General features: G+C 34.6%; 1 pseudogene; it reads left to right on the forward strand.

Annotated features, from left to right (window-relative positions):
* Positions 1–6,438: 6,438 nt before the first annotated feature.
* Positions 6,439–8,580, forward strand: LOC132063500 (F-box/kelch-repeat protein SKIP25-like; annotated as a pseudogene).
* The last annotated feature ends 789 nt before the right edge of the window (positions 8,581–9,369 follow it).

The raw sequence follows: 9,369 nt of genomic DNA on the forward strand, positions 1-9,369 counted from the left end.
CCCCTGGGCCAAACAAAAGACAGCCCCACACTTGTCAACATAATATTCACCTAGCCAACAAGAAGTTAATACTATACTAAACATGATAACTAAAACCGAACTAGCCAAACATGATAACCGAGTTTAGTCCAAAACCGACATATGAACTAACGACATACTTAGAGACTAATCACGATAACGATAATTAAAACTAACATCAAACCGAAAACCGGGCTTCAACCAAAGTAATCATGCACTAGCCATACAAGTAGATGACATTATATTAAACTAAAACGAATGTACTTAGAGTATTAAGATCGCTAACAATACTAAACTAACCATTGATTTTAACAACTAATCGCAAATGTTAGCGACCACATGATAGATATGAAATAAAACACACACATAAACAAACTGAAGCAAGCTAATCTAACCACCAAACAAAATAGACCAATGTAAGCACAATGGTTTAAAGAAAGGGGAATTACATCTTCTGTGCACAAGTGGGTGCGAGAGTTTCGCATTTACTCGAAGACTACCAAATCGCAGCTCACGAGCCACGGCTTTCACGGCAACAACAAAGAGTAGATGAAAACGAAAATTGTTTTAGGATTTTTGACTCGATCCCTTGAACTACCACACTACTGCAAGCTTAATATTTGGGAATTTTATGCGGCTCATAGAACTCTATTTTTAGGGATTTTCGATCTGGAAAGCTCCCCTTCACTCCTCCCGAAAACCATCATTTATAGGGTTTAAACTAGGGTTTTACCACTGAAAATTAGGCGGGATCTTTCGAATCAATCCAAAATCAAACGTTAAGGGGGCTTCTTCTTTTTTCTGTCTTTGACCAGGGCACTGAGATGAAGAAGAAAAATACCATTAATTAGCACCACGAAAAATACAAAGGTGGAACAGATTTCAAACCTGCAAGCGGACGAAACCCATTAACCATCTTGTACCCGAAAGATCGCAAGGGCTGATAAAGTAGGATTTGAGCTTGCAAACGGACAAAAATCATTAAGGGATTTCGGATTTAAGCAGAGGGGGAGGAAGAAGAAACAAAAATTCACCTCTTTCAACGGTTGAAATCTGGATGGGGAGGCACAGGGTATTAATTTCCCTTCCCAAATCGACCATGCACGGTGCGTAAGGTGAAAGGCCTCTGTAATCTTTCCATTTTAGTTGAAGAGAGACGGAAGCAAGAGAGAGGAGAGGAAAGGGACGAGACGAGTAACGTTAGGGTTCGTCCCATCTGGGTGCCGAGGGACAAATTTCGTCCACGGCTAAAGTGGAGGGGAGGTGCTGGAAAGGAGGTGGGAAAGAAAGGAGGCGAAGGAGGAAGAGAGAAGAGAGAGAGAGGGAAAAGGGGGGTGCGCGCGTCAAGGAGAAAGAGAGAAAGGAACCACTAGCTTCGTTTGTTTGGGTGACAATTGGGTCGGGTCGGGTCGGATTGCGGTGTAAAGTTGGGTGGATGAATTAAAGGTGGAGCTGATGAGTATGGCTAATGATATTGGGCAATTAGCGGGTAGGGTACTATTTTAGGTGACGATGGGCTTAATTCTAAATATAGACCAATCTTAAATAATTATACCAACGCGTGTTAAAATATTATACGATATAAAAGTATGTATTTATTAGTACTTAGATAAAATAAAATGACGTCGTAATAGCCGTGCGATAATATATTTGAAATCCAATAGTAAATAAACACTATTATTTAATTGCGCGTAAATAAATGCAAGCGTGTGCATACGATGGTAAAAATGCCGAAATGATAAAATCCGAATAATAATAATATTGGTAGTAATAAATAATAGCAAAATAATAGTAGTAGTAGTAATAATAATAATAATAATAATAATAATAATAATAATAATAGTGGTAGTAGTAACGGTAATAAAATACCGTAGATAATAACGATCGACTATAACAAGATAATAAAATGTCGGTATTAGTAAAAGTCAATAATTATAATAGAAATATAAATAATCATTTTTTAAATTGCCAAAATTACTATAAATTTAAATAAATATTTAGGGAAGGCGGGACAAAATTGGGTGTCAACACTTACAGAGCATAATGATGATTTTTGCAATGTGAAATATTCAGATCCACGAGAATATTGTTGCGGGTTACACCGAGAATGTCCATATCGGCATGCCGAATCGGACGTCTTGTTCGTGACTTGAAAAATCTCAAAGCTCAAATCCCAACAAGGTTCTCAATGACCATGCCTTGAACTGATCCACATTCTTGTGAGATTGCCGTACAAAGGATTAGAAAAGAAAATAACAGAATGCTAGCAAGACATTGTAGATTTTACATGCTAAAGTTGGCCGAAGAACAAGCCTCATCAACCGGTAGAGAACTAACATCTACAGAAAGGAGATATGTCTTAAGAAACCCAAAATATTGTTCTGAGGACGATATTGAGAACTTCTATTCTGATGATAATTAGGGGTTATTTTGGTTCACTTGCTTAGTTTATGTGTCATTTAAGTTCCGGACTCATGATTTAGTTTGTATTTTTAATTTATGATGAAGTCATCAATTTGAAGAAAATTAGTATGTTTTTAATTTGCTTTGATTGTTATAGTCTATTATTAATTTATATAAGCTTCGTAGAGTTAATAATACATAAAAAGTTCAACAATTCACAATTTTAAAGAAAACACAAATAAATTAGTACATAAAAGGTGCCGATTACATAATACATGAAAACGTACAACTAATAAAAACAAAATACATAAAAATAACAAAAAAATACATAGAAATAATAAACAACAACAAGATAGCACAAATAATCTTCCAAAATTTCAGTTTTTCTTTCAAAGCATTTTTCTCGTGTTGAGTGTCTCTAAGGTTAGCCTTGAAAAAACTTTATTTTCTTTGGATTCTTTTAGCAAGACCTTCAAAAGGTCAATTTTTTCTTGAGCTTCCATAAGCTTAAACTGCAAGTCAAACTTCACGATATCTCTACTGATACGTGAGGTCGCGGTATCTCTATCAACATGAGGCTTTTCAAACTTCGCCGCCACCGTTTTATCCACGGGAATGCTATCTTCCCATCAAAAATGTTTGCAACCATTCATATCCTATAAACATTACAAGAAAATCAGTTTTTGAAAGTAAAATATGTAAATAATGTGAAAAAAATCTAAACCCTAAAAACTTATAAAAACACTTACTTCGGGCACTTTATAACGCCAAAAACAATGACCCGGATTATCTTGGGTCCTTGATATTCTTAGCTTATAATAATAACCGCATTCACAAACATCGGGTTTTATAGCAAAGTTTGACGTTTCGGAGCTTTGAGAAATGATTTTCGGAGGGCTAAAGTATGTTGAAAGAGTGAAAATGGAGGAGGTGAAGAGTGACTTGAAAATGGTGAAGTGTTAGGGTTTATATTAACCCCTATTGCGCATGATCTTCCTACGCAAAAGGACTTAACAGCGCCGTTAACGGTTAAGTCCTTTTGCGGAGGAATTTCCTGCGCAAAAGGTAGTAACGTAACTTTTTTTTTGGTGGTTTTTTTGGTTCACTTGCTTAGTTTTTGGGTCATTTAAGTTCCGAACTCCTCACCCACTTGATAGTTGAACAAAGTAAATGATACTCCTATGTGTTTTGTCTATCGACTTTTAACTTGATCATATCATGATTCAGTGATATGTATTTTTGCTTTAATTTGTAACTTTTAAAATTAGTTAAATTGTTAGTATTTGATTAAAATATGACGTGCAACTTGCAACTTGTGTTTATCTTGCAAGCAAGGGCAGAGCTACCCTTGCCCGAGGGGTGCGACGCCCCTTCGCCGGAAAATTATATTGTATAAATTGGTGAAATTTTGGTTTTATAGGTATGTATACTAGTTAGGGGTGTACAAAGGAAATCGACAAACCGCACCAAACCAATAACCCGACAAAAACCCGACCGCTATTGGTTTGGTTTGGTTTTAACTAAAAAAAGTCAAACCGAATCAAACCAACTCGACAATACATGTATAAAATTTCAGAAATACTTTATACATAAAAATATTTACTTATAATGTAATTTATAAATATTTCTTAAACTTTTTCATAGTTTTTTGTATTTTAACACATTATTTCAAGCTTGAAATTAGAATTTTGAATGGTCCAATAGTTTTATAGCCCATAGATATTAGTAATTCAAATAAAACCCAATAAAAATCAAATCAATACTAATGCTAACAAAAGAAATTCAATTTTAACACTAGAAATGACAATAATGTTGGATATCTAATTCTTTAGTTATATATTGGTTTAGATAGTAAAAATACATAACTTAATTTTAATTTTTTCTTTAATATTAGTCATGTAATTAATACTTATTAGCCATACTTATTTTAGCATTTCTTAGTAATTTTAGATTAAGATATGTCTTATAAATTAGCCGTATTATTATAGCATGACTTAGTACTTTTAGATTATGATCATTTTATTTTATGCAATTTCATTATGTTTTTTTGTTGAATATTTTAGTACAATGTCATCTCTCATCTCACATTTTGTGTTATTTTCTTAAAAAATATCTTAAATAGATAGTCGTATCATACTAGGACTAAAGAAACATTTGAAGTATAAGTTATATGTTTTGTATGAAGACTTTACCGAAAAAAACCCGAAAAACCCCAAAAAAACCGAGGTTGAAAAACCCGACTTTTGTTGGTTTGGTTTGGTTTATAGATTTAAAAACCCGATGCAATTGGTTTGGTTTGGTATTTAGAAAACCCAAACCAACCCGGTCCATGTATACCCCTAATACTAGTGTCGACACCCCTTGTCACAAGCTGAGGGTTTAGCGTAGTGGTTAAGGGGTTGCAAAACTTCTCTAAGATTGTGTGTTCAAACCTGGGTAGCAACATATTTGTATTTTTTGACACTCCTTAATATATATCCTGACTCTGCCACTTCCCGCAAGCATTGTCTACAATAGGTTTGTATGACCGGTGAGACCGGGGCCGAGGGCAAGTCCAAATGAGCACGAGCATGTTCGGTCTTTTCTTCATACTGAGGTATTGCACCGGATGAGCTGACCCGAGACAAGAAAAGTATGTCCGTTGGTCCGGTTACGCCGATCCAAACTCAACGTGTCCGTTGGTCCGGGTACGCCGATCTAAACTCGACGTGTCCGTTGGTCCGGTTAACCGGTTGCGATGCTGCCACGCGTCAAGAAACCGTTCTGCCATTTTGTACTGACGACCGTACGGGTGTCAGACCGTACAGTCCTACCTTATCCTTTTAGGTTTTCCTTATTCAAAAGGGTTTTGCATTGTATTCAAGGCCCATGAGGCATACCTATAAATAGAGGATATTTTCTCACTTTTTGAGGTTAGCTTTTTCAGATCTAGAACATTGTAATAGCCAAATATATGAAAGCTCTCTCTCTCTCTCTCTCTCTCTCTCTCTCTCTCTCTCTCTCTCTCTCTCTCTCTCTCTCTCTCCAATATTGGTATTACTGTGTTCTTCATATATTTAGTTACTCATCCAATATTTACATATTACTTAACACATATATTTAGTGTAAATCACACACACACACACACACACACACACACACACACACACACACATATATATATATATATATATATATATATATATATATATATATATATTTATACATTTCATATCAACTAAAGTAGATTAAAATTCATCCACATATCCTACACCTCACTTATAAATTTAATTGTTACCAAAATCCGGGGTAAATAGAAATATTGAAATTTTAACAAATATGATTATATTCTGAAATCATAATTTCAAAATTACAAAATAAATAGTACACCTATAAGAACTACAAAGGCAAGTCAAGTTGACATTTTGGATCGGCTGGCCTACTGACTACTGTACCGACTAAGAGAAACTAAATACGTGTTTCATCATGGTCCCTTGATTCAATTTACTTCAAAGAGATAAGATTTTCCTGATAAAGTAGATTTTTGACTTTATTATATACTCCCTCTGTTTCAATTTGTTTGAACCTATTTTTTTTTAATCCGTATCAAAATAAATGATCTCTTTCCTAATTTAGAAATAAATTCACTTTATGAATGATTTACAGCCACACAAATTTTTAAGGCTTATTTTGAACCATAAATTTTAAAAGTCTTTCCTCTTTTTTAAATATCGTATCTAGTTAAATGAATTCATATAAATTAAAACGGAGGAAGTATCATCTTGAGGTATTTGTTCCCTATCTTCCTCATTTATGTCGGATCCAGACAAGTCTTCTAAAAATATCATATCCTTTTCACCTTTTGGCCTGTCTTTAGATATTTTTCATTTCTCGTCAATTTTCTATTTGTAAGCAATAAATACGTAAAGTTGTGCATTTATAGGATGGACAAAGTCCAACTAGCTAGATTTGTCAAGTACTTCAATTAAGGCTTCAACAGCCAGCAAGGTAGAAATTAATACACAGCTAAAAGACATCATCATCCCTAGCACCAAAAGCAATGATATATCCATACATATAATATATACATTTTATATTATATATATTATATACTCCAATCTATTGTCTAGTCTACTTCTGCTCTTGTACCCTGAAAGGCTATATATGAACTTAGAAATGGAGCAATTTGAAAAAATGACCTTAAATCTTGTGCACGTAGTCGAGTTGAACAGAAGATAAAGTTAGTAGCCATGGAAGATTCCTTAAAGCGCATCAAAATTCAAGAACAGGACCAAGAAAACAACGAATCATCGATATTGATTCCTGGTTTGCCAAATCACTTAGCTCATCTTTGTCTTTCCAATCTTGATCCTTCACTTCTTTATGGCGTTTCCAAATCATGGAGACGCCTAATTTACACCTCATCTTTTCCTCATTTTTACTCTCTATACGTTGTATGCTCTCGAAGTAGCCCTTCGAGAAAGATACAATAATAGTAGTACTAGCAACAAGAAGTACTACACAAGAATTGATGAACAAAATTCCGTAGAATTTTTCTGCTTAGATCCAATTTCATCTAAGTGGAGTCCTTTACCAAATCCTCCTTCAGATCCACCAATTCGCGTACTTCGCCATCATCCATCTTTTATATCAAGGAGCCTTTCGATTCAATCTTTAACCGTTTCAGAACATATGGTTCTTATTGCTGCCACTACTCATAAATTTCTTCCAGCACTTGAACGTCCATTGGGATTTAATCCATTGTGTAACGAATGGTTTTTTGGTCCTCCGTTGCCTACACCGCGGCGATGGTGTGGTACGAGCTCCGTGAATGGAAAAGTGTATGTAGCAAGTGGTATTGGCTCAGCATATCATGGTGATGTAGCAAGGTCTTTAGAGAAATGGGAGATGAAGAAGAAGACTAGTGAATGGAAGTGGGAGAAATTGGCAGGGTTAAAAGATGGAAGATTTAGTAGAGAAGCTGTTGATGCTATTGGCTATAGAGGGAAACTATGCATGGTAAACGCTGAATTCTCTGACCATCTCACTTAAAAGTTTAAATTCTTTATGAGTCAACTATGTGAAATTTTCTCTTTTTTTTTTAATTTTTTTTTGTCGGATTTGTGAATATGGATCTTTTAAATTGGATATTAAGATGGATTATATGTTATACTATTTAAGTATATTATTAAGTAAATTGAATGATTAGGAGAGTCATATCAGAATTTTTGGGTCAGATTTATATTCTTACCAAGGGTTTAGTTAGATGACTTTTATGTGATACAAAAAAGAAATAGTAGTACTGAATTTTGTGTTATAAATCTTTACTTGAATTACCAGCAATGGAACATTTCCTGAGATTGTGTAATACCACAACAACAAATTTTAACCAGCTAATCAGGGTATTAACACAATCTCATCGTCCCTCACTATACTACCTCCTTTTGCCTAGTTGTGGAATCAGTAATTTGAATGAGGGTGTTCAAAGATTTAATATGAATGTGTTGAGAGTAGTCCTGATATTTAACCTATATATATATATATATACACACTATAACTCTCCGGCACTGACACTTCTTGACCCTATGTGGCTCCGCTTGGACTGTGTCATTGAATTATGTGATCAACGCATCTAATTAAAAGCTTGACTTAATTAAAAAGCTTAGAAGTATTTTTAATTATTTATTTAATTATGTCTTCCACAGGTAAATATTAAGGGACGTGCAGTAAAACAAGGCGCTGTTTACGACGTAACGAAAGATGAGTGGGAAGAGATGCCAAAGGGAATGCTAGGAGGATGGAATGGACCAGCAGCAGCAACAACAATAAATGATGAAAGCGAGATGTACGTAGTGGATGAGACAAAGGGGTCATTGAGCAAATATGTATCAGAAACTGATCAGTGGGAAGTGTTGATTGAGTCTTGTAATGAATTGAAAGGTGCTGAGCAAATTAGTGCTGGAAGAGGAAGAGTTTGTGTCATTTGTAGGGGTGGACGGCAAATTGTTGTAGTTGATGTTGCGGTAAAACCAGCTAATGTAATTCGAGTTTTGAGTACTCCGCCTGAGATGGAGGCGATTGCTTTGCATATATTGCCAAGGATTAGTGTGGAAGACTGATATGTATAGTAATGTTGAATTATCAAATTAAGGAAGAATCAAAATTCTACTCTTGAATTTACCCTTGTTTACAAATTGCCTCAAATCCTCGTATTTTATCTTGATAGTTCGATTATTAAATACTGATGGTGTAAAGAAAATTAATACAAATAATTATTCATAAACTTTATTTCTTCAGCCGTGGGGATGGGAACGAGGTTGAGTGAACTTAGACTTTTTCTTTGGTCTCTAGAAGCCCCGGGTCCAATAGTGCTTAATTAGCCAGTAATCTCTGACAAATAAAACAAGTTAAACACTATAAATATAAGATGTCTTTACTTTATCGGTTCATGTAACTCAAATCATTTTTTCTCGTACCTTTTACTTGGATATAGTATATAGGGTCATGTGTAATGATGGAAAACAACTTTTTTTTTTTTTTTTGCATTGAGTGTTCACAATCAAGAGTTACACCCTAATTCAAAATATTTGTTTTAAAAGATAAAGTCTCAGAAATCCTTTTCCTAGTTAATAATACCTTTACTTCGTAGATCGTATAGGGGTCATGTGCAGTGATGGCAAACAACTTGGTGTTGCTCTACCACTAACCTAGCTAGTATGCTTTAATTTGTTACTTAAGAATTCGCAATTCATGGATCCAAAGAGACGACTATCGTAAATAGAAATTTACCAAGTCAAAATACTATTGTTAAAAAAGAAAAGGTGTCAGAGACTTTAAAACTTTACTTCAGGAGAAAACAAAATTTCCACGAAATGATAAACATTTCCAGTAGATATGAAAGGAATATGCACCAAGTGTAGTAGCTAGTGCACATAATATATTTTTTAGGAAAAAGGTAGAATTTGTTAT

Source organism: Lycium ferocissimum, chromosome 7, assembly GCF_029784015.1.
Source record: "Lycium ferocissimum isolate CSIRO_LF1 chromosome 7, AGI_CSIRO_Lferr_CH_V1, whole genome shotgun sequence".
Lineage (NCBI taxonomy): Eukaryota > Viridiplantae > Streptophyta > Magnoliopsida > Solanales > Solanaceae > Lycium > Lycium ferocissimum.